At 41.3% G+C, this 26,871-nt stretch overlaps 2 long non-coding RNA genes across 5 annotated transcripts in view; one reads left to right on the top strand and one right to left on the bottom strand.

The window, feature by feature from the left end:
- Nucleotides 1-23,287, top strand: part of LOC102160630 — a 55,228-nt gene extending 31,941 nt beyond the window's left edge. The window contains exons 2-3 of the long non-coding RNA XR_303569.3: nucleotides 21,836-21,889; nucleotides 23,078-23,287. This is a non-coding gene — a long non-coding RNA (uncharacterized LOC102160630). The remainder of the gene's footprint in view (nucleotides 1-21,835; nucleotides 21,890-23,077) is intronic.
- The window catches only part of LOC106510390, a 262,228-nt gene that overhangs the window by 219,633 nt on the left and 15,724 nt on the right, over nucleotides 1-26,871 (bottom strand). The window lies entirely within an intron of this gene.

The following is a 26,871-nucleotide window of genomic DNA, read 5'->3' as shown; positions in this document are numbered from 1 at the left end:
ATTCTCTGTACACGGATCCGAGGCCTCCCTGTGAGAGGCGTTTCTAATGTCTGAGTAAAATGTCTAAATAATTCCAATGCCTGGTCACATAGCATAAAGCCATTTACTAACATTTCAGTAGCTAACAGGTAACAGGTAACATTGTGGCCTAATTATGCTTTGAAAGTCTTTCACACTCAGCCATTAAATAGCTATTGGAGAACTTTGGACCCAGTTCCTAGAAAATCTTGTATAATACCTGCTTCCTTCATAGCTATAAACCAACAGAGGCAACATCCTCTTCCTTTCCTCTCGTTTAATTATATGAATCAGAACCAGGCTTTTAATTCACACCAGGCAGTAAGTATCCAAAACTACCAATATTTTGTATATATTAATTGAAAACATAAATTTATTCCATCACCCTAAAATTCCCCTGACAGGGTTCTGGGGTAGCCAATCTGGGAGCTTCCTGAACGGCAAGTCCCTTCCCCAACTTAAAATCTTTCAGTAGATTCCCACTGCTCTCTAATACAAAGCTGACTCTTGAAGAAGATCTAAAAATGACTGGATCTTTACTGCTTTCTCCAGCCTTATGCCCCACCCTGTTGTCAAACCATGGTGTGTTCTCCCTTTCTGGACCATTCACTAAAGACAATTTATATTTCCATAATTTTCAGGCACCAAGATAGCTTTTGTAATAATAGGAGATGGCTACTTTATGTTATTATACGGAAAAAGCCATCTTTATCAAGATTATCAATCCCTAACCAATCAATCATCTTTTTTTCATGTTTTAAAGTGTTATTGAGTCACTTATGATGGAGCATGATAATGTGAGAAAATAGAATGTGTACATGTATGTATAGCTGGGTTACCATGCTGTACAGTAGGGGAAAAACTCATATTGGGGAAATAACAATTAAAAAAAGAAAAGAAAAGAAAAGAAAAAAATTATCAAGGAGCTGTGAGCTGAAATCTCAAATCCCAAAAGACCAAAAAAGTTGGCGTAATCTAGCCCTGAGGTAAAGGCTAGCTTGGATTTTCATAATAATTGTTAACAATGAGCCTCAAGATAAAAAATAAAAATAAAAAAATAGAATGTTATTGAAATACAGTTGATTTACAAGGTTGTGATAATTTCTCCTGTACAATGAAGTGATTCAGTTATACCCATACGCACATCCAACCAATCGATCATTTTGGTGAAAGGGACATGAATGTGACAAACAGGCAGATATTTTAAGTTACTAGATGATTTTATGATATAATGGCTACAATTTTTTGTTTTTAATATGTGGCAGGCATCTATATGTGCCTCACATATAGTAAATCTCATCTAATTCTCCCACAAGCCCTTTGAGGTAGGTAACATATGGTTTCCATTCTAGAGTTAACTGATTCCTTGGACTGGATTTGCTCACTGAATTTCCATTCATTCTCATTGAAGAGGTTGCAGGCGTTCCTGCTGTGGTGCAGTGGGTTTCGGATTCAACTGAAGTGGCTAGGGTCACTGCAGAGGTGCAGGTTCGATCCCTGGCCCAGTAGAGTGGGTTAAAATATCTGGTATTGCCACAACTGCAGTTCAGATTCAATCCCTGGCCCAGGAACTTCCATATGCCCTAGGCACGGACATTTAAAAAAACTAATAATAATAGACTGTAAATAAGCTATAATGGAAAAAAATAAAAATAATTAAATTAAAAAAAAAAAAGGAAAAGGAAGAAGTCACAAAGACAGAAAGTACATTTCCCAGATCCCCTTGCAGCTAGGATGCTGGAAACAAACTGGGTCTCCAAAGGTGTATGCTCAGAAGTAAGACATGATGCTATAGAAGGCAGAAGTGAGGCCAAAACCAGTTTCTTATCCCTTCTTGACTATTTTTTCTGGCAAGAAAGTTAAGGCTCTTTGGCCTCTTGTTCCAGGGTCCATTCTATACATACTCCTTGGTGTCCAGAGGCAAGAACAATAGGTTCTTGATCCTGGCAGAGTTTTGTTGCTGGCCTCAGTGGTAGTAATCTCCAGTGGGTCAGTTTTATAGTTTTGTGGTCATTCCTGGATGACTTTGGAACAACACAGAACCTGCTTCTTTAACATTTCTAATGCTTTTGTAAGTTTCTAATCCCCCCTTTCTGTTTAAAATACTTAAAGTGGTTTCCCTTTTCTTGCATTGAATCTGAGAGAGTGCAAAAGCCTATGTGTTTGTTATATTACAGGTTAAACTGAAACAAAGACACTTAAAAAATAGTGAGGCTCAAATAAGTCCAAAGTTTGTTTTTCTTCCATGAAACAGTCCAAAGGTGGGTGATACCACACAGGTGGGATGGATCTATCATCATCAATATGCAGCTTTTCTCGGAGTTCCCATTGTGGCTCAGTGATAATGAATCCAACTAGCATCCGTAAGGAAGTGGGTTCGATATTGGCCTTGCTCATTGGATTAAGGATCTGGCATTGCCATGAGCTATGGTATAGGCCACAGATGTGACTTGGATCCCACAATGCTATGGCTGTGTTGCAGGCCAGCAGCTGCAGCTCCGATTGGCCCCCTCGCCTGGGAACTTCCAGATGTGTAGTTAGACAGTAGGAATACAAAAATAACTAAGGTATGCAAGAGAGAATCATCTGGAATCTTTATTCAAGATTTCTATTGGAGTTCCTGTTGTGGCTCAGTAGGTTAAGAACCTGACATAGCATCTGTGAGGATGCAGGTTGGATCCCTGACTTCGCTCAGTGGGTTAAGGATCAGGTGTTGCCACAAGCTGCAGCATAGGTCACAGATGCAGCTTGGATCTAGGGTTGCCAGTGGCTGTAGCATAGGCCTGCAGCTGCAGCTCTGATTTGACCCCCAGTCCAGGAACTTCCATAAGGTGCAGGTGCAGCCATAAAAAAAAAAAAAAAAAAAAAAAAGTTTCTATTATTTGAAATACTTACTTAGAAAATTCATCATTCTCTGAGAATATCATAAAACCAACATGTGTTTTAAAATGATAAATTTAGGAGAAGCACACGAAAGAAAGAGGGTTTTTTATTTTTCACTTTCCTTCCTCAATTTTGTAGTAATTGAATCAACTGGCTTAACTAAAAATTATAATTTAGTGTAAAATGAATCATTTAAGATACAAAAATCTTGGCAATAAGGACAAGTCACAACTCAGTTACACCCACACACTCTTTCTAATCAACTGCTATATTGATACCAGCTTCCATCATGAATATGAAACTGCAATATGCAAAAGACTTTTTTCCCTCCACTGAGGGTCCCCCAGCTTGGAATCCTACTTCTTCTGGATCTAAATCAACATCAGAATATTCCCCAGAAGAAGCCAGACACCAATGATATATACTATTTTATTCCATTGATACCTAAATTAAAAAAAAAAAAGAGAGAGAGAGAGAAGCTAATCTACATTATCAGAAGTGAGGATAGGATGCATGCTGGAATGCTTCCAGTATGCTGATAAGGTTTTGTTTCTGGATCAGGGTGGTGATTACACAGGTGCCTTCAGTTTGTAAATCCCACTCAGCACTCCATACTGGAAAATTCTGGTAGCAATTTTTTATATAGTTTTGAAGGCCATAGGGAACCTTAGAGAGTGCTAAGCACTGGACCAGCCACTGTGCAGATTTCTAACAATGCACGTGCCACCTTTCCTTTCCCACCCAAACGAGACAGCTGTGATGTGAAGGAAAAAGACTGAGCTGTGTGGGTCCAAGCTAACAGTCACCACTCTGAGCCTTGGTTTTCCGAGCTACATCCGAACTCTAAGGCTCTCTGCTCTACAGTTCCCTCTGGTCAGTCATGGTTGCCACTTTGCTCTTTCCATCTAAAGCAGCGTTTTAGATGCTCTGAACAACACTCTTAGCAAACCTAGAAATATTTTTTAACATTGTTTCAGCCCGGCTGATGGCCAGTTTAGAACAAATCTCCTGTCAAGGTCTGGTGCCTGACCTGCCGAATTCCTTAAAAGACACTGGACTGGCAGGCAGTAATATATCATATGCCCGGCGAGGATACAAAATGTCCCAGATGTTGCCATGACTCTCAAGGAGCAGTTGGAGTTCACTTTAGTACTTCTAAAAATATGATGGGATAGCCCTCCCTGGATGGTTTCCTTTAGACACTAGACCATCAATTAATGGGCGAGAAACAGCTATTATAAGAGAGCTTTGAGGAAAAATGTACACTATTAAATCAGTCCTTAATGTGTGGTTTTTCCGTACTGAATCTTCATTCAGTTTTTAGCCCAAATCCTACCCTAAACTGAACGCCAGGTTTGGGCTTAACACTGTGTATAATAGGACTGTTTTCTAAATCGGGCATCATGAGCCTGCCTCTTTGTTTACTCCTGTAATTGTAAATGCACGGAGGTGTTCCCAATAAAGCCATGTTCTCATGTATCTTTCCACCCTCCCCACTTCCACCCTCCCTCTTGCGGGCACCATGACCCTACAGAGTGCACGGGTAACATCTCTTGGAAACGGCTGTGTCCTGTATCACTTTCTAGTGTTCTATGTATCATTTGTTAAACATATTTTTAGAATCGATTCTGCCAGAGGCCAGGAGCTACAGCTATGTCCTAATGAGTTGCACATATAGCCCTGTCCCCATAGAGAACTGACCGCCAAAACGGATATGGCCAGGAGCCCTGGGCTACTCGACCAGAGGGAATTAAGAGGGTCCTATGGAGGCTCATCGGAGGCCAGCAAAGGCTTTCTGGAAAAGTTCCATCCAGCCTGAGACCTGAAGGTTGGAATTCTCCAACTGAAGGAGGAGTGTGGGGGTGGGGAGAAGGTGGGGGTGGGGAGAAGGTGGGGGTGGGGAGAAGGTGGGGGTGGGGAGAAGCTGAGGGTGGGGAGGTGGGGAAAAAAAATGGGAGAAAAAGACCATCTCAGGCAGAGGAGGCCACAGAAGCCCAGCCTGAGCCTCGGGGAACCAACACAGGCTTTCAGCAGGACCCAAATGCCCAGTCTGAGGGCAGGCAGTGATCATTTGCAGGTGACAGCCTTGCTATGGTACAAAGAATGTTGGTGAGAAGTGCTCTAAAGCTCACATACTGAGCTTGACCCTGTGTGCATGTTCCCAGATGCTGTCCCATCTCCCGAGAATGCAGCCCCAGAAACAGGAACCAGAATTCTACTCAATCCTCTGTATCTCTTATCAGCCTGTGCAGTTTGCACAACTATTTGGGGTCCCTTCAGAGGGAGGGGAGGGCTCCACTGCCTGTTGTCTGCAAGCTTGCATCTGAGAAGCCCTCCTCATGAAGGCCAGTGGGGACTGTGAACAGTCAGAGCAAACCCAGAGCCAGGGAATATCCTGAGCCTTTCACATATATTTGGAGATTTTCTCTTTTCATTCTTACAACCTCTCTGAGCCTGCCTATTGGTTTTTTCCTGTGCTTTTTGTCCACACGATGGGATACACTATTATCCCTCTTCTACAGATGAGGAAGTTGAAGCTCAGAAGGCTGAGTAATTTTGTCCGAAGTCACACAGCTCATGACTAAAGAGAAGCACTGGAACCCAGACAGTCCAGCTCCAGCTGGAGCTCTCAGGCGCCCCCCTCCACGGCTCTCGACTCCAGCCCCGCGATGAGCGCAGCAAGCCTTGCTTCCCTCCAGGAGCTGGGGGACGTGGATATAAACCACTACCCAGAGCACAGGGGCTTTACTAGAAATATGAGTCACCTGACTGCAACTGAAAAAACAAACTTTAAGGAGACATAGTCCACCATATGTACACAAAACAGAACACATTCTGCCTAAGAGAAATGGCTACTTCATTTCAGCTATCTCATTGCCTTCTCATAAGCACTGTGCAAGGGAGACAGCATCTCGCCATCTGACGTAAGAGGAAACAGGCTAAGCGAAGTTGTGTAGCCAGGTCCAGGTGGTGAAGCCAAGGTTCTTTCCCTATTCGTTGCAACCCCCTTAAAGCACAGCACTGTGTCTTTGGTCCTAAAAGGTGGCATCCATTTCAGGGAGCTTCTCTTTGACACAGAGAATAAGGGGAAGTGTTTTTGTTCAGGCAGTTACCAGATCCACTTCCTAAACTCTGCAACAGGAAGCTGGTGCAAACACACCAAAACATCGTGCTCACGGCAGCCTGACTGCTTAGAGAGACCTCTAGCTCCAGACTATTCCATCTGAGGCTGAGCGGGACTCCACGGAGGGCACTGTAAGGTAGAAGGATGTCCAGTTGGAGTTCTAGATCCCACTTGGCAGCGGGAGAAGGTGTTTGAAGAGTTTGGCAAAAGTGGAAAGGGAAAAAGAGGAAAAAGTGAGGGGAAGGGGGAGGGGGTCATGGATCAGACACCACAGCACAATCAAAGCTTTGATCCTTCCATCAGGATCTTCCTTCAACAGTAAAGGTTGCCTAGCCTAGGCTGGTCAATCCAAACTTAAGCGTCTTCCTGGAAAACAAAAACACAGCTACAGGACTTCTCTTGTAGTACAGTGGGTTAAAGATCCAGCATTGTCCCTGCAGCGGCTCGGGTCACTGCTGTGGCTCCGATTCGGTCTCTGGCCAGGGAAGAACTTTCATGTGCCACAGCCATGGCCAAAAAAAAAAAAAAAAAAAGAAAGAAAGAAAGAAAAAAAGCTGTACAGCCAGGGTTTATAGCCAAGATTTCAGGAGAGGAAGGTCCATTTTAGCCCTGAAGTGTAAGATACATTGCTCCAAAGACTAGGGGAGGGGAGGGAATGAAAAGTATAACTTTGCTTTTAAACATGGACTTCAATTTTATAATAACAGCTTCCTTCTCCCTCCTCCAAAGCCCCATCCTGTGAAATAATGCCGTTTGTACTAAGTCTGCCTGCCATTATAGAACCTGAAGATCAGTTTAGATCCAGTTTTGTTCTTATATTAGGTGGGGCAAGAGCAAAAAGGGGGCAAGGTATTAGACTTCCCAATGAGTAGGAAAAAGACAAGAACCATGTAGAGGAAAGTAAAAGTAAACCAGCATTTGAGTATCAAAAAGAGCAATGATTCAATAAGAATCCAACAAAGGAAGAGCTGTGTGGCTGAGTCAAAATAGTAGTGACTTGTGTGAAAAACAAAGGAAAGTGACTCTTGTCCCTTCTGGCCAAGGACTGCATGGAGCCTGGGGGCAGCCGGCTTTCCCTTGGGGCTGCTTGGAGGATTAGGTAAATATAAACCTCTTCAAATAACCCAAGAAGTGAGAAATTGAAAGCATAGCAAGCTGGAGTAGTCATCAGAGGATATATTTAGGAGAGCATATTTTGCAGGCTAGAATTACAGCGCAACAAGATGCAGTCAATTAAAAGTATTTAAGGATGAGTTGCTATGATTGGGAGGGAATTATAATCTATGACCAAGAGTCAGAAGAGACCACCATTCTTCAAAGGTCAGGCAATAATTTTAATAAATCGGCTCATTCACCATTGTCCCAACTGCCAGTTTCTACATCAAGACTACTTCAAGATTTCAACAAAAGGAAGTGGTTTACAAAAGAATCGGCAAGAACACAGAAGTGTTTAATGAAAAAAAAATTATTGCCCAAGGAAAAATTTGCTCTGTATGCTAATCAGGTTATACGTGTTTTACGACCTTTAAAAAGAGACACTGCTACAAAATCCCATTATATTCACTGGATTCTTTATGGCCTCGAGGCTCTTGCCATGTCCCCTTACCTTGCTGGGTCTCCTAATTACCTACTTAGGTGGAGGAGGAATTATGGTCATTTTACAGATGAGGAAACTGAGGCTCAAGAAGGTTAAATATATTGAGATGGTCATGCAGCTAGGAGTACAGGCCTGAGATATGAACCCCGTCTGAATCATGCTGTTTTCCTTGGCCCTATACACCTCAAAACATAAAATCTGAGCTCAGAAACATTCATTTCAGAGAACAGAAATGACTGCAACTTTCTTGACCCACTCATCAAATCCAGCTCCTGTAATTGCCTCGTAATTGTCATAGTTTTATTCACCTCCTTCAATGTACTTCTCACTTCTTTGCAGCTCAAAGTAGTCCCGTCATCTACAGGGGGCTTTCCTGAAGACTCTGCACACGCTGCTTCGCCCTTTCAGTCCAAAGCAATGATTACATCACTTTCTGTGTCCTGTCAGGTTCTGCTATTTAATCTTTTTTTCTATCTATGACTTACCTTACCCATAAGACTATACGCTTTGGTGGGGGGGGAGAACCATACCTGGGTCCCCTTTTGTGAGCCACCTGTCCTACCCCCAAAATATCAGGCACTGTGCTCAACCCACAGAAGATGCTCACTAAATACAAATTGAATCTTCCTTGATAAATTATTTCTTGGCATTATATAATTTGGGCACTACAATAATTTGTGTGACATACTGTGGGAACGTTACCAGTTTCATAAAATATGATGTTTTCGGTTGCATGAGGTTCAAGCTGACTTTGCTTTACTCCAGGATTTTATATTAATTTAATTTGCTATTTTATCAGCTTTCTGCTCTCTCCTGGGGAGAAATGGAAATACAATGATCATAAAATAATAATGATAATAATAGCTAATAAGTGTTTATCATGTGCCAGACATGCTAAATTTTTTGTATTTATTATTTCATTTAATCCTCATACTCACTCTCCTCAATTGACAGATGGGGAAATTGAGGCACAGAGACATGAAACAACTTGCCCAAGGTCACACTGCTAAGAGGTGGCAGATTCAAATCCCCACTGGAGGCCACATTTTAGTATTTTTTTTTCTTGAAATATAATTATTTACAATGTTGTGTCAGTTTCTGGTGTATAGCAAAGTGATTCAGTTATACATACACACACATACTTTTTCATAGTCTTTTCTATTATAGGCTATTACAAGATATTGAATATAGCTCCCTGTTCTATGCAGTAGGACTTTCTGTTTATTTATTCCTCCCACCCTTTTCCTCCTTGGTAACCATAAGTTTGTTTTCTCTGTCTGTGAGCCTGTTTCCATCTTGTAAACAAATTCATTTGTACTACTGTTTAGATTCCATAATAAGCAATATATTATGGTATTTCTCTTTCTGACTTCACTTCATATGATCATCTCTAGCTCCATCCATGTTGCTGCAAGTTGCATTTTTTCACTCTTTTTTATGGATGAGTAATATTCCATTGCATAACTGTACCACTCTTTTTTATCCATGCCTCTGTTGATGGACATTTGGGTTGTCTCCGTGTCTTGGCCATTGTAAATAGTGCTGCTATGAACGTTGGAGTGCATGTGCTTTTTCAATTAGAGTTCTCTCTGGATATACACCCAGGAGTGGGATTGTGGACTGCATGGTGGTTGTATTTTTAGCTTTTTAAGGAACCTCCATACTGTTCTTCATAGTGGCTCCGCCAATTTACATTCCCACCAATAGTGTAAGAGGGTTCCCTTTTCTCCGCACCCTCTCCAGCGTTTATTATTTGTAGACTTTTTGATGAGAGACATTCTGACCAGTGCAAGGTGACACTTCGTTTTACTATTGATTTGCATTTCTCTGATAGTGATGTTGAGCATCTTTTCATGTGCCTGTTGCAGAGGCCCCACCTTTTAAACTGGTCATTTGGTGCCATTACAAAAACAATTATTCTGCAGTCTTTTTTAATGTTTATTGAGATTTAGTCAATTGGTGCGATTTTTTTTTTGTGCTTTAATTTTTACAAAACACTTTGAGATTTGTGACACTGTTCTTCTGGGTCCAGCATTTAATAAGCTCTGTAACTTTTAAAACATTACTGAAGCTGAGGCCCTCTGCCTCAGTTTCCTCCTCTCTAAAATGAGAACGTGAATGGTTATTATACAGATTAAACTAGTTTATTCATGGAAAACGGCTGTTATTAGGGCCAGGGGCCCATGGAAGTGTTCTGTTGGTATAAACTATTATCATTGTTGCTACTGCCCAGGGCCTGCCTTCCCCAACATGGCCAAGAACTTGCGTTGTAGACACTTATTACCATGCCACAGCAGACTCAGAGGACTCTCCAGCGTTCAGTACGTGTTTTGAAACCAACTGCTTGCCAAATATAAAAGAAATATGCCTAAACAAAAACATATGCCTTTATAAAATATAAATGCACCTAGAATGATGACTGGCACATATTATTAGGTCATTGCATATTTGATGATAAATGTATAAATTTAAGGAATAAATGATCAAAAGCTCAAACAAGAAAGTGAATGACTAAAAACAAAATTATGAAGATTAAATTGATCTGGAGAACCTAGAAATAAATGACTCCACAGAGGAATAAAATGGAAACCACATTTTTTTTACCTTCCAAGAAATGCATTTCACTTAATTCACTATATGCCACATCTCTATTAAAATACAAATAATATTTCCCAAAAACATGTAGTATGAAGTCATGTAAAAACCTAAAAAGTCCACATCCAATTATAAGAGAACCTTCGTGAGTTCTTACCCAAAACTGAGGAAGGAAGTCTAAGGTCAAGTTTATTTCAACTTCAATTTCCCACCCTTTTCAAAGAGCCAAATTATAACTCTTTCTCAAACATTTTCAAGGAAGTATTGTGATTATGAAAATGGATACTCCAAATACCTAAGCTAAATATTTGCATTCTGCCTTTTTAGTTAAACAATTGACTTTGTTCTTTAGCATTTATGTCAAAATACTTAAACATTTTAAAACATCAATAACAAGAGGATATGGTTTTTCACCAAATTGTCTAAATTATCTGATTTTTAGCAAAAGCTTCACAAGAAGGAACCAGGCAATTAAAAAATGTGAATGCACATACACCATGGAAATAAGGGGAGAAGGTGGAGGAGGTGTTGGCCATTTATGCTTTTTTTTTTTTTTTTTTTTCTTTTTACAGCCACACCTGTGGCATATGGAAGTTCCCAGGCCAGGGGTCAAATGGAAGCTGCAGCTACAGGCTTACGCCACAGCCACAGTAATACAGGATCCGAGCTGCATCTTTGATTAACACCATCTTTAAACCACTGAATGAGGCCAGGATCAAATCCATAACCTCATGGAGACTAGTTGAGTTCTTAACCTGCTGAGCCACAATGGAACTCTGGTCATTTATTCCTTTAGCACACACATAAAAATTTCTTCTACTTCCCTATGTCTGTGTAGTTAAGATTTGCTAAGTATTTACGTCCGCTTACAACAATAGCCCCAATTTCCTGACTTTTCATAGGAGTGACTTCAAAGCAGTTCTTGGATTGGCATGCCTTGGTTTATTATTCATTTTCAGAGCATCCTTGGATGTAGGTAAGGGACTAGCATTTTATCTTTATCCTACACAATTAAAACTGAGAGTATGAAGGGATGATGGGGCTTACCCCCAAAAGACAAAGACATTAACTATTATTATGAAACTTGGCTTAGTACTCAGATCTCCTTTAATACAGGAGGGTGTTTTCCCCTGAGATTATGCTTCCTTTACATATCTTTAAACTGGGAAGCCTACACCAGACAAATCCCAAGAAGATTTTTGGAGGTTGGGTTAACATGACCCAGTTCTGAGGCTGTGAAGACAGGGAAGCCAGGCTGAGAAAACTGTGCATGTTTTGTGATATTTAGTGAGCATCATGCAACCACTGCTAACAGATCAGCCAAATAAAGCTGTGTAAGAAAAGGTGAGAAATGGGAGTGCTTTTAACACACTTCTGCTCTGGCCCTGAGTTTTGTGTCTTTGCCTCATGCCCACCCAAATGGAGTCTTCCATGTGTCACTGGAGCTGCTGTCGCAGGAACCAGAAGACTAGCTTCTCCAGCAGCCAACCAGGGGTAGGTGGCTTTGTGCAAGGAGGCTGCAGAGGAGAATGTCCAGTTGTACTGAACCAGTCACACTTGTGACACGGGAACAGTACATTCTTCAAGAATGAAGCCATTCAAAGCCCTTTGCTACCAAAGTCACAAGGAGGCATTTGGATTCCCACAGTCACCTCTCTCAAACTTGACTTGAGCCGCCACAGCCAAGTCACTTTGTTTCCACTGTAGCTCACATTACGGGTGGCAGGTTCCACCTGTTTCAATATTTGGTTGATGACGAAAGTGACCCTTGAGAGCGGAGTGACATGGGCAGCTGAGCAGACTTCCAAACCAATTGTGGGAAAAACCAAGATAACCTGTACCCTATAAAAGAGATTATGAAGACAAATAAGGCCAAAAGAGGGTGCTGTGAGAAGTTTCTATGTCTCAACTCTTTCTTGGGGTTAATCAGTGTTGGGTGAGGGGTCAGTTTAAAGAGCAGAAGAAGCGGGCATACGCTTAAGTTACAGAGGAAAGAATGAAAATCAGATACAGTAATGCTAACTCAGGAGGAGAAAGAATAGACTTTGTAGATTTCTGAAGCAGACACCTGGAAGCAAGACAGCACAAGTCCTTTTACTACTAGAATGCTCTACAAGGAAGTAGGCGCATCAGAGAGAGAAGGAGACACAAAATCCTTTGCCATCTTGAAATACTCCTCCTCTATGTCCCCTCATCCTTGCCCTCCAGGCAAACCCCGCCTCTCCTCCATGCTGTGCATTAATTGCTCTATTCATGAATGTAATGCCAGGACCAGATTTCTCCCAACACAGCTTTTCACCCCACTCAACTTCTCAAAAGCCCTACCCCTTCCCAACCACCTCTCGAGAGTGGATGAAGTGATTGCTTAAGATAATTTAAGCACTGGGGAGAATTTGACCAGCTCTCCTCCATTTTAAGCTTGCCATTCCAAAGAAGTGGTAGCCAGCTCATGCAGACACTGGGGAAAACATCAAGGTGTGGTAAGCAAGCACTGAAAGAGCACCTCAAAAGATCTGGGGTCTTATTTTGCCTTTGCCATTTGCTTTCTGTGTGGCCTTGTGTCGATAACTCAACGGCTCTCTGCCTACTTTATTTCAAAAAGCCTGCCCATATTGTCTCTGATGCATTCTAAACAAAAAGGAATCAACAGATGGTCTTTCTTCCTCTTGCATCGGGTCACTCACATTAAAGGTTTCTGGAATGCGCACATTCTGATCATCAGAATCTCAGAAAAAGACAGTGAGGGGGCAAAGACAGCCCTTTACAAGTGCTTGTATGATGTAAACCACATTCGTCTCTCTCTGAAATCTCGTCTTTCCCTAAAAGAATTTACTTTATAGAAAAAGAATAATTTTGTGATTAAAGATTATTTCAATTTAGGAATTGTCAGTGAATTCAATTTTATTTTATAATATAGTCGGGGTAAATGTATATCATGTCGGAATAATCGATGATTTTCTTGATGCCTTTCTTCAACTGCTATAAGCACTGATATTTTCATGACATTAAAGGCTCTGTAGTTAAACCAGAACATTAAATGCTGTCACCATTCAGCATTTCCCTGATTGAGGAAGATGTTACAGCTGAATTTTCATTGGAGGATGTCTGTGGACTTTTTATAATCATTAAGACTCATTACATTATTACTAGATTTTCATCTTCTATGAATCTTTAAGGATCAAAACAAAATATATGAAGAAAGGAAGGATGCATGTGTCGTTATAGCTCCTTAACAAATGGGAGAAATGGTGCAGGAAAATGGCCAAGTTTACCATAAATCACAAAAATAGGAGTTCCCTTGTGGCTCAGTGGTAACAAATCCAACTAGGATCTGTGACGATGAGGGTTCCATCCCTGGCTTTGCTCATTGGTTAAGGATCTGGCATTGCCATGAGCTGTAGTGTAAGTCGCAGACATGGCTCAGATTCTGCATTGCTGTGGCTGTGGTATAGGCCAGCAGCTGTGGCTCAGATTCGACCCCTAGCCTGGGAACTTCCATATGCTGCAGGTACAGCCCTAAAAAAAATTTTTTAAATAGGTTTCAGAGATTAAAAAGAGAGAGCAGAATTCCTGAATCCCAGGCATGGATGGATGATTCTGTCTCCCCTCTTTTACTGTGACACACGTGACCAAAAGGCTATGGCAGCCTTTTCCCCACGTCTCATAAGAGTTGGCATTGAAGAGGTCACACTGTCTGTCCCTAGCCACCTTAAGTTTTAAAGGAAGCACTCAGAGTTCCTGTCGTGGCGCAGGGGAAACAAATCTGACTAGGAACCATGAGGTTGCAGGTTCGATCCCTGGCTTCGCTCAGTGGGTTAAGGATCCAGCATTGCCATGAGCTGTGGTGTAGGTTGAAGACGCGGCTTGGATCTGACGTTGCTGTGGCTGTGGTGTAGGCTGGTGGCTACAGCTCTGATTAGACCCCTAGCCTAGGAACCTCCATATGCCGCAGGTGCGGCCCTGAAAAGACAAAAAATAAATAAACAAATAAATAAAGGGAGCATTCTGAGGCCCATAGAGTTGAAGGGACTTGCCTTAAACCACACAGCTAGTAAGAGAGGCCTCCTTCCCAGACACTGCACTGCTCCATTCATGCTCCATCCCAGAGCCACTGGAACAGACTCACTCATTCAGCAAAAATGTCCTGAGAACCTGCTAGCAGGGGAAGTCCCAGACAGAAGGCCAATTCTCATCTGCTAAAAAAAAAAAAAAAAAAAAAAAAAAAAAAAAAAAAAAAAATTCCTTTCTCCCCTCAAAGGGAAAAAAAAAAAGATCAAAGTCAAAATGAACAGGGTCATAGGTCAGGACAAGATTTAGAGAGGCCTGAAGTTTAGGCAGACCTGGATGCATAGCCTGACTCTACGCTTTGCTAATGTGTGACCTTGGGCTTCTGCATCCTACTCTGTAAAACTGTGAAAATTCCTCAGAAGTGGTTTGTGAGGATGAAAGGAGATGGCGCTTTTTTGTTTGTTTTTTGTTTTTTGGTATTTTTAAATAACATAGTGTCTGGACACAGTAAGAGGGTGACGAAGTGGTCCCAGGTAGCACTACCACTGACTGAGCCAGGCTGGGAAAGAAAGAATATTTTTGTTCCCTTTTCCTTCATTCTCCCCTCAGACAGCCTAAGGGTGCTCTACTCTTGCCCCTGCCGTCTGCACCACATCAAGGCGGAGAGTTCCTTGCGTGTTACAAACGGCTTGCAAGGCCTCACTTCCTGGGTTCTGCATGCAGGGCTTCCTAACTCTAACTCTCTCTCTCTCTCTCTTCCTCTCTCTCGCTCTCTGGCTTTTCACTAAACCACGGCTTTTAAACTCCTCCAAGTCTGTGACTCATCCACTAGTCCAAACTTGCACACATTCCTACAAGAAAGAACTCAGAACTCTGCCTATTAAATTTCCAGTTACTAATAAGACATCAGATTAGACATTCAGCTGAGAATGGCTGAAAAGCAAAACACAAGTGTATTGAGAGCTCCCCCCAATACACCCTTTATTCTTGGCCTCTGTGAGTCCTTTAATCCATAACAAACAACGCAAAGTGCTACATGAAAGGTGACAGGGGCGGGATCCCCAGTGCTCCTGGAAGAGTTGGGATAAGCGCTGGCAAACACAGAGTGAGGAGCATGGAAATGCCAAGGCAGTCAGGGCTATATAAAGACAGATGCGTCAGTGTTCAGAACAGGGAACATCTATAAGACCCAGGGGTTAGCAGAATGACGGTGGAGAGTGAAGCAAGACAGCACCTGTTTGGAAAGGCTTCAAGGAAAAGAGTTCTGAAGGGCAGTGGGGTGACAGGCGGACCTCAGAGGTGACAAGAGGGAGCAGAGCGCAGAGGGCAAGGCGATAACAGAAAGAAAAAGGGAGCAAAGAGCAAAAGTGAGGGTATTTGCAAACTTCACCAGAACACCTTGCTGCCCACGTGAGCAAAGAGAACCGGAGAGCTGAATACATCTGATTAGAAGCAGAGGTAATTGTTGCCCACTCTTCCCCTTACAGGCTTATCTGTATGAATCAAGTCATGAATTCGCTTCCTCCTTAGCATTGATCACAAATGGGAATGCCCCAGACCCAAAGGCAAATAAATAACTTCAAAACCCTAGGAGTGAATTATTAGCCTCGCCTGGATCACTGAAAAGGAGAAACATCTAGGGGTCATGGCCAAACTTTTTTTTCCACTACAGACCTATCTATAAATTTTAAAACATGAATTTCCATAAACGGTTTGGTTAACCTGTCTTATCACACATGACGGCAAGTTTTTAATGACTAGAAGGTTTACGTTTTTGCTGTGTGAACAACGATGTCTAATCCAGCAGCACCGTGTTGCTAGTGGAGACTTTTATAAATACTCGTTGACTCAGCTGCTCATGCTCTTGACTCAGGTCATATCCGTTTCGAGAAACCTTGATTTGATCAACCACGAAGGCCCAGGGGGCCACATGGGTGACAATTTATATAATAAAATAATATCCTCTTTAACGAGAGCATTCAAGGTGACAAGCACAATTCTAGCACCTTACTCATCATTTCCAATTCTTGATGATTAAGGAATCTCACCCTGTGATAAAGCCGATGTCCTTCCAGATGAGAAAACAGGGGCCTAGAGAAGAGAAGCAATGTTCCCAAGTTATATAATTAATAAGTCACTGAAAGGAGACCATAGTCCAGCCCTACCTAATTCCACACTGAGGTGGTGGGGGTCTCACCCAAAAATCAGACAGATTACACCAAGAAATCTCTTAAATCTATGCTTTAAATTAAAAAGAAAAAAAAAAGAAGAAAGAATAACAACTACCTTTGCAGACCTATAAATAGTTTTTCAAATATAAAATTAAGTACGCAGTTAAATAAGCCCCAATAGTCACCACATAAATTGCAACCAGACTTCAAAGGCAACTAAGAGCCATCCCACAAGAAAGGAGGTCAGATTTCTCCAGGCTCCTCAATGCCTCCATCCCATCCACATGCCAGGAGCTCTGCTGTCTAGGTCTGACACCAGAGGATGAAAATAATTGCAGTCTGAGGTCTCACTTCATTGCTACTGGTGGCCAAAAATTGATCTTCAGGTCTAGACCATGTCATAGGAAGCAATCCACCATGTCCAGCAGACACTGGCCACTCAGAGAGATGGATCTTGAACAGCCACCACCCTGCCCCACCCGGCCCCGGCTGGGCTGGCAGGGGGAAGTGCCTGTGGGCAGAGGGGAGCTGCCAATTTCAACACCAGCCTGGCCTCCTGCAGCCCCACTGGCTCCGTGTCCCAGCCCCCGGGAGGGTGCCTGGCCCGCGTGCAGGAATAACAGCAGCCTCCACGGAGGCAGCAGCGGGGAAAGGCCAGTGTGTTCAAGTTGTTGTATCTGGATCGGTGAACAAGTCTGGGCCTTGGGAACCAAGAGGCCATGCAGGGACTGGCAGAGGCCCTTGTTGAAATGCAGCAACCTCCCCTGGGTCCCACCCTTGGGTTCTGGGGTGACGCTCACTGCTCCTGCATCCTCTCCACTTCTTACCTGAACCCTGGGAAAATGACAACCACCACCCCAGGGGATCCCTGTGACCACAACACCCTGGAGATGACATTTGCAGCTCAAGTGAACCCTCCCAGCAAAGCCACCCTGGTTAAGGAAGTGTATGTAAGCGAAGGGCCTGGGGGGAGCGTGAAGCAGTGACAATGTGAGACAGGAGACTGGCCAGGAGATTCAGCTCAACCTAGACCAAACCAAAGTTATGCTGATCACCATAGAAAGAAATTAAAAATCTAGAAGAACGGCTGGGGAGGAACTGTAAAACACCTCACCCTTCTTAAAAAAGGCACAACTGGAATTCAAATCAATTATATTTTCCAGTGCAGAAAATGTTTATCCTACTTCAAATTTATTTGGCACTCCAATATCATTCTACAGACCTTTTTTCCAAATACCCTTTTTCTATTACTTAATTGCTAGAGGTTATTTTAATATTGATAAATCATCTTTTTGAATCTCTCCCTCTCTCCCAGTTTGAATCTCCAGAAATAATAATAACAATAATAAAGTCAGGGAGTTCCCACCATAGCTCAGTGGGTTAAGAACCTGACATAGTGTCTGTGAGGATATGCATTCAATCCCTGGCCTCGCTCAGTGGGTTAAGGATCTGGGGTTGCAGCAAGCTGCAGCGTGGATCAAAAATAAGGCTTGGATGTGGCATTGCTGTGGTTGTGGCGTAAAGGCCAGCAGCTGCAGCTCTGATTCGACCCCTAGCCTGGGAACTTCCATATGCCACAGGTGCAGCTGTAGAAGGAACAACAACAACAACAATAATAATAAAGTCAAATATAAAGAAGAGGACAAGAAAAAAGGTAGAGGACCTGAAATGTCTTTGGTTCTGAATTCTGCTTTCAGAATTCCCTTCTGAAGTGTGATTTCTGACTAAACTGCTTTTATGAACACATGCCTCTCAGAGGGCGCTGGCAAGTACTGCTCTCCAGGGCTCCAGGCTCACCCTCTCCAAGCCACTATGCTACCCAAAGAGCACCCTAACTTGTAAATATCTTTATGTTCTCCTTAAAATTTTTCAGTGGCTACCAAGGACATAGAACAAAGTTCTGAACTGTTTGGGGACATCTGATTAGATCTTTGGTCACTATTTTTCACTCCCTGGAAGTGAACCACTCGGAATAGATAATAAATCCTGAGTTAAGAATCACTGGTCTAGAGCAGAGGGGGTGTATGCACCCCGGGGGTACATCTGAAGATCCACAGTTGTACAGAAAAAACAGTAATAGCTCTTTGTATTTATAAATACTTCATCTTTAACAAAACTAAAAAGAATATAAGTAGAAAGTAATTTAAATGTATACTAATATTGAATTATGAAGTAAAACCGCTGTCCTTGGCCTGTCTGTCTTTCACCTAACTCATTTGGGTTCTCTGAAGAAGAAAGGGAATTTCGCAAACAAGGTTGATGCTGCTCCCGCATTCTTCACCTTCAGTATATGGTCATGGTTTGCAAGCTACAGGCTCTAAGATACCATCAACGCTTAGGCTATAAAATTAAGTCCTTCATAAAGTACATTCTTTGCAATTCTTTTAAACTGGATGGAAAGTTGTACTTGTATCAGTCTGCTAGTTATTTCATGTCCAAATACTTAAGAGAGCTGTCCAACTACAAGAGGACTTTTGCAAATAACAAGGCTCCCAAGTTGTCTGACCTTTCCTCTGACGACCAGTGGCTGCCAGGATTATGCAAATATTTTCAGAAAAATAAATATGCTTAATATGTCTCCTTGAGGTAAAGATGACATTTTAATGGTGAATAAGAAAGGAACTTCTTTTCAAAATGAACTCGCTATTTTGAAAACGGGTGCAGTATGCAGCCTCTGAAGCTCCCCTGCCCCCGCCTCATCTCTTCTTGCTGGTGTCCATGCTCTGTATAACCCCCTCCACCTGCGTGTGGGCTGGACCTCAGGACTCACTTTTAACCAACAGAATATACCAAAGGGACCTCTGAGATTAAGTTACAAAAAGACTGTGAATTTCGTCTTTCACTTTCTCTCATGCTCTCTTTATGGAGAAGCCCACTGGCAAGGAACTGCTGTCTCTGCATTGCCAGTGAGGACGGATCTAGTCCCCCCAACAGGCACTTGAGTAAACTTGGAAGCAAACTGGCTCCCAACCCTGCCTTGAGCTGATGGAGGACTGGCCACCACATCGGCTGCAGCCCTGAGACAAAAGAACACAGCTGAGCCACTCCTGGATTCCTGAACACAGACACCGTGAGATAATAAATATCTGCTGTTTTAAGCCACTGATTTGCGGGATAATTTGTTACACAGCAATAGATAACTCATACAACTGGAGAACATTTCCCCATCATTAATGAGTGGATGGCTGAAAATCATGAATGTGTTTCATTTCAAATGGAAGGAAAAAAAAAAAAAAAAACTCTCACATCTGCCCATTAAAAAAATTAGAAACAGAATTTCCTAGCCTATTTTAAGATACCTCTGATAAGGACTATCAGTGGGTTTGAACCAATTGCTAAAAATTTGAAAATGCAACACTTTCCAAAGAGTTTGCAAGAATTGATTGACATCATGGAAGATGAAAAGTTATTAATTGAATTTCAAAAAAAAAAAAAAAACCTGAGCATAGTGCTTGATTTTGAAAAAAATAGCATCATGATTTAGTTAGTCCTGCTAAACACACACTTCTTCAGTTGAAACTCTCTTTGTGCAATATCTTGTTTCGATTAAAACTAGAAATCAAAATAAAATGAACTTAAAACCAGTCCTTTAAATTGCCCTATCACAAAGTATGAAACCAAAGTCTTCAAAAGTAAACATTTTCAAGAACATATTTAATAGTTAATATTTTGTGAAAGCAAAAAAAGATAAACCTTTAAGTACTGTCTATACAACTTTATGTATTTTGTAAAAGGTATAATATACTGGTATGATAGGACACATATATAAGAAACAAAATATCCATATAAATTATTAAATAACTACATAATTGAGGAGCACATGCTCAAGTTATTTTTACTGGTAGGTGTCTGCAATTGACACAGTTTATATCCCTGACCTCAAAGTTAAGTCCAAATGCTTTCCCTTAGTTTGCCCAGCTTCCACCTATCTTTCTAGTCCTGCACTTAGAGCCACTTATAATTCTGAAGACACTCTTGAGTAAGCTGAGAAGAGAATCCCCAGCTCCACCAAAGCCTTTCTTCTAGCACCACCCCCACCCAGCCACTATGTCCACTGAAGAATTCCTACTCATATTTCAACACTCAGCTTACTTGTCAACCATTCCTTGGCATGTCCTCCTCCCCTCCCCATCCCTCCACCTCCCAAAGCTTTGTACCTTTGGAATGCCTCTATTACAGGACTTACCACACTGTGGTATATTTTAAGGACATTTTTATTTTTCATCTGTCCTTACCAAACTGAGGGCTTCCTATAAACTTTACTCAGTAGATGAATGTAGACATGAACTCATCTTTTCAGACCATTTTTCTCCATGGCTCAAAGTCTAACAAGTTAAGAAGAGACTGTCCCTTTATCTCATCCTGGCAGGGTATCTGGAAACTTCACCACCAAGATTTAAGTTAACCAATGTTTTAAACTAATCTTTTGCAAAAAAATTTTAAAGGTGATTTAAGGACCAGATCCAGTATTTTTGATCAGATTTCTTCCAATGGTATGTAAGCAGAATTTTCTACCAGACTGTCTCTGGTTAAATCAGTTGTGCAACTTGGGCATATTAAATATGCTCCTTGCACCTCAGTTTCCTCATCTGGTAAATGTGGAAAACAATTAATGCCTATAGGTGTGGCACAGAGTAAAACTTCCATAAGTGTTGGTTATTATACTGTTGACTTTGTGCAGAAATATTAAGCAAATGAGTAATAAATGCTAAATAAACTCCCAGAGTGGACCTTCCCTGTACCTCCAGGGAACACACAATGTACCCACAGGGAGACGCACATCAAGGGCAGGGCCATGCCAACTTTTATTTTCATTGTTGTAACCCCGGTGCCTGGCATATAGTAGGTACTCAATTAATGTTTGTTGATTTACTTCAAAATTCTCCATACATTCCTGCCTTGTACAGATTTGAATTCACACTGTGGTTCAGACCACCCTTTTGAAAGCATTCTCAGAGTGGCTATTGTCAGAAGCAGGATGTGGGGAAACAGTTAAAGTGGCTGATGTTGCAGGAAAAGCTGAGAAAGAGACATGGGAGGAAATAATAGTTCAATAGGGTTCAAAAGTCTATCAGCAATGTAATGGGAAATGATTCACAAATGCAGTATTTACACACAAGTACAAAATGTTCCAGTGACTTCAGAAGGTAAAAGGGTTATTTAAAAACAAACAACGACCTTGACAAATTCTAACACAGCATAAAAACTTTTTAAAATTCTATCATTTCTATTGTCAGAATTCTTTCAGTTGCAAGTGGTTATCTGGTATAAGAAAATAACTTTGTGGGCTCATAAAAATGACAAGGGTAGAGGTGTGTCTCAGGGACAAATAAACTGCCATCAGGTGGGTTCATCGATATATTTACTCTTTTATCTATACATCCATACATCCATCTCTCTGACTCCCGATCTCTCTCTTTTGATCATCTTTTATTGCAGGCAAGTTTTCTCCATTGACAGAGAAAAGAAGTGCAAAGCCACCAACAACTCCAGGTATATATCCTTCATCCTAGTTCATTAGCCAGAGGTGGGAAGTTCCTTTTTTCTTCTTCGGTTCAGTAGGGTGGGAACATATATCTGGAGAAATATCTGTCCACCACATCCACAAAGGGAAAACCACTCCAACACACAAACCAATTGCCACCCTCACATTTCCTGATAGTACTAGGGAATAAATTTTATACAATATCCTGGCACATTGTTTTCTTTTTTAAAAAACTTTTTAAAAAAGTAACATATAGTTGATTTAAAATGTTGCTGTACAGCAAAGTGTCCCAGTCACACACAAACACACACACATATATATATATATATACATTCCTTTTATTATAGTATCTTTCTTTACGGTATAGCCCAAGAGATTGGATATAGTTCCAATCCCTATATCCAATCTCCCTGTGCTGACAGTAGGACCTCATTGCATATCCACTCTAAATGTAATAGTTTGCATCTACCACCCCCAAACTCCCCATCCATCCCCCACCCTCCCCCCACCCCCTTGGCAAACACAAGTCTGCTCTCTTTGCCTATAAGTCTGTTTCTGTTTTGTAGACAGGTTCATTTGCTGGCACATCTTTTCCATTTGACATTCTGTCAGAAGCATTTTACCGGTCACTACACAGACTTTATAACGATCACTTTTAAGGGTCTATAAATATTTAATTAAATCATTAGTCATGATGCAGTAATTTACTTAGCATGTCCTTAGTGATTAATATTTCTCCAATTTCCAGCTAGTGCTGTAATTTAAAAATACAGTAATTACTCTCTGCTTACCTATAGCAGGTGAGTTCTTTAAAAAAGTATTTTTCTTCAAGATAATTCCCAGAAGTTGGTTTCATGAGTGAAACAGTAAGAACATTTACATAGATCTAGTTCTTAAGATACAGAACCAGATGTATGTTCAAAACGTTGAGTCTATTTTCAGCATCTTCAGTGATGGGCACAGGCCACAGCACTGCCATGTGATGCTGAGTGTACATATAAACTGTTATGAAGTCATGGTGCCCGAACGTTCTCACCAGTCCACAATCTCTTCATTAATCCTACACATTTACATCCTGACGCTCTCACCTGAGGAACACACACAAGATGACCTAGCCCAGGATCTGGCACATAATAGGCACTAAAAGTTAGGTCCATCTGCAATAGACTCTCTTATGTTCCTCTCTCTGTTTCTAGGGACAACCATCTTTGGAAATGTGGGCTTTGATCACATGAAGTACAGAACCAAGATAAGCAACAATAAATCTGTGGGGTCACGTCTGCGCAAAACTGTACAGAAGAAGGAGGACTTTCTTTTTTATCTGCCAACTCTCTTGAGCTTCTCTTATTTGTTTTGGCAAACAATCAAATAAATCTGAAGGAATTATTCTCACAGAAGCATAAGACAATTATTGTTGATCATTCTCTAAGAGTTGGGTTTTTTTTATTTTTATTTCTTTTTAGGGCCACACCCACGGCATATGGAATTTCTCAGGCTAGTGGTCGAATCAGAGCTACAGCTGCCAGCCTACACCACAGCCACAGCCACAGCAACGCAAGATCCAAGCCGTGTCTGTGACCTACACCAGGGCTCATGGCAACACAGGATCCTTAACCCACTGAGCGAGGCCAAGGACCAGACCTGCAACCTCATGGATACTAGTCAGGCTCGCTACCACTGAGCCACAACAGGAACTTCTGTTTTTTCTTCAAAGATTAATCAAGCCCACCACTGTGCAACACTGTGGCTCAAAACACTGGATGCCTGTCAGAACGACCTGCGGAAGGTCAGGTCATTTTTTTCATAAAGACGTCTAGGCCCCATCCCCAATCCTCCCATTTAGAATACCCACGGGTAGAGCCAAGGTGGGTATTTATAACTTTTTAAATCTCTATAGGTGATTCTGACACAGACCCAGGATTTGAGAAACAAATAAATCACCCAGCAATGAGGCAGCAGTATTAACATCAGTTATGCTTAGGCCTTTTACTTAATTTGAGAGCAGACTTTCTTGGGGTTTTTTTTCTTGTACTTTTCCCCTGTCTCATGGTTCCATGTGGCAGGAATATAGCACACCACCCCAAGCCCGCATCACGCAGCACCTCCCCACCCTGCCCAACCTCTGTGGACCAGCTTTCTGCACATCCTGTTCTACCACAGGAGGCTGTGGTTCTTAGGCTGCCAGGGGCCTGTGCCTGTGGACATCCAGCCAGAGCATGGGCTAACAGATCTATGTCACGTTCTCCAGACCCACCCGCACCACTTTCTCAAACTCTGAGTTCCCAACTTGGCCAGGAAACTCCACAAATAGTTGTCTATTTATGCACCCACCTTCCTTCCTAGACCACATGCTTGTTGAGGGCAAGCTGACACATCTCCTGGATGGTTTAAAAGGCACAGAGCCTGGCACCTAACAGACATCAGATAAATGCGTGCTGAGCAGGGTGTGAGGGAGGTGAGACATCCACTCCACACCCACTCTGTGCTAAGCATGTAAGGTCTTTACATAACCTCATGCTACCTGCATCACAGCCCTAGGATGTAGGATTTAATATTCCCAATTTGCAGGCAAGAATAGAAATGATCATCAAATGGAGTCCATTCTATCAGACTATTTTTAGGCAAGAACACTAAGAAGTGAAAATGTATTCCCCTTTTTCTACCTGCTACCTAATTTTCACAAGATAATGTCCTCTAAGCACACAACTGATGGTTCAGAGATCCCTTATATGACAGACATATAGTTGTCTAGAGATGTGTGTTCTCAGTTGGAAATCATAAAATTGATGAGCTCTAACCCAGACAAGGGCCCTCTCTCTTTCTAGCTTGTTCATTATCATGAGATCTTGGTATTTCAAATAAGATTATGCCATATGGGCTGGGTACTTAAGATTTCCCTAAGGGCCAAGGCTGAGTAATGTTCAGGTAATGAGCTTTAATGTCCAAGGAAAGAGACATCCTGAATCACCTTCTGAACCTGTGCCATGGATCTGCTGTAATCCTCAGGATCAGTTGTCCTAGAACCTTGCATAATTGATCTTGTGACTTGAAATCGAACCACTTTCCAGGCTTCTTCCAAAGTAGTTGCCCTCCTGAACTGTCCTCTGTTACAGCCAAACTTAGTCAAGCAGCTGAGGCAAAAGAAAATGATCATTCCTGATGCTTCCACCTTCACTGAGGTGGAAGGCGCTCTGAGCCCTCTCCACCACAAGGGCAGAGTGAACCACAGGCAAACTTTTCCCCAGATTGAAAAAAACACAGGGTGAGAATCAGAGAAAAGGGAGATCTTGCCACATACTTAGGAATTCAGATCTTCAGTTCTTCAAGAGCTCCAAGCCACTACCCCGGGGACGTGACCCAATTTATACAAGCCCTTGTGCTCACCACCAGGAAGAAAATCCATATCAGCGTGCAGCATCAGTGTGCACAGTATAGTGAAATTCACTAAGCCAGACCCCATTCATTCCAAATTTGATATTGTAAAACCTGAAAGTTGGTACCCTTTCCATTTACAGATGAGGCAACAGAAGCTTCAGAGAGGTCAAGTGACTTGCCAGAAATCACATAGCTATCAAGTAGCCCAAATGGTTTGAAGGTAGTTCTCCAGAAAGCTGAGATGTAACTTCATTCTAAGATAAAATATTTTATAAACTAAAAAATAACAGAAGATGTGTAGAGATGAAGGTAGAAAGGTACAAAGTTTTTCTACTAAAAAAAAAAAATGATCATTAGGAGTGAGAAGGAAATAGGAGGTTAGAATGAAAAGTCCACTCTTCAATTTACTAGTTGGATAATCTTGGGAAAGTTAGTTGACTGCCATCAACTATAAAATATTGTAAACTATAACTGTTCTTATCTATAAAATGGACCTATTCATAGGGTTATTATAAGATTTAATATTTATCTATATTACAAATAATATAGATAAACTAGCTGAAACTTAGGTGGGCAATAAATGTTACTGCTCTTCCTTGAAACAGATGTAAGTTAACCATCATTCTTATCCATTCATTAAAGAGTCTTCCCAAGGACATAACAGATTTTTGGGCCTGTTATTGTGTTGGTTATTTGCTTACCTATTTATTTTCTGCCTACTCCCACTAAGAGGTAAGCTTAAAGAGGACAAGTCCATTTCTGTCCTGTTTCCCAATATGTCCTTAATTCCTAATACAGGGTCTGACCCCAGTAACCATTAGAAAAAAATGGCAAATAACAAGAAAGAATTAAAAACGTCATAGGGAGAAGTGAAACTGCTTTTCCTCACCATTTTTTTAAAGAAAAGATGATGTTTTTATTAATTGTTTTATCCTAAATCTGTCTTATGTAAAGAATATGATTATATATATATATACACACACACACACATATATCCAGCACAGTGTATACTAAAATAGTTGTAATGTAGTATACTAAGTTCTATGTTATAATAATATAATATTAGTATTGACAGGTTACATGTGTATAAACTATATTTAGATATCAAAATAAAGGATACACCAAATATGAGAAGTGGTTGCCTTTGAAGAGCAAGGTAAAGGAAAAGGCACTTGGATAGAAGCAAAGAGAAGTTCAACATTATTCTGCAAGTGTCCTATTTCTTTTATATTTAAAAGTGATAGACATACATGCACCCCAGTGTTCACTGCAGCACTATTTACAGTAGCCAAGACAAGGAAGCAACTTAAACTCCATCAACAGATGAATGGACAAAGAAGATGTGGTGCATATATACGATGGAATACTACTCAGCCATAAAAAAGAATGAAATAATGTCATTTATCACAATATATATGCGGTCCTAGAGATTATCATCTTAAGTGAAGTAAGTCTGACAGAGAATACAAAAACATGATATCACTTACATGTAGAATCTTTAAAAAATGATACAAATGAAGTTATTTATAAAACAGAAATAGACTCACAGACATAGAAAACAAATTTATGGTTACCAAAGCACAAGAGGGGAGGGAGGTACAAATTAGGATTTTGG

Source organism: Sus scrofa, chromosome 5 (genome assembly GCF_000003025.6).
Source record: "Sus scrofa isolate TJ Tabasco breed Duroc chromosome 5, Sscrofa11.1, whole genome shotgun sequence".
NCBI lineage: Eukaryota > Metazoa > Chordata > Mammalia > Artiodactyla > Suidae > Sus > Sus scrofa.
The sequence above is the reverse complement of the archived record's forward strand: the minus strand, read 5'-3'. Positions and strand labels throughout refer to the sequence as shown.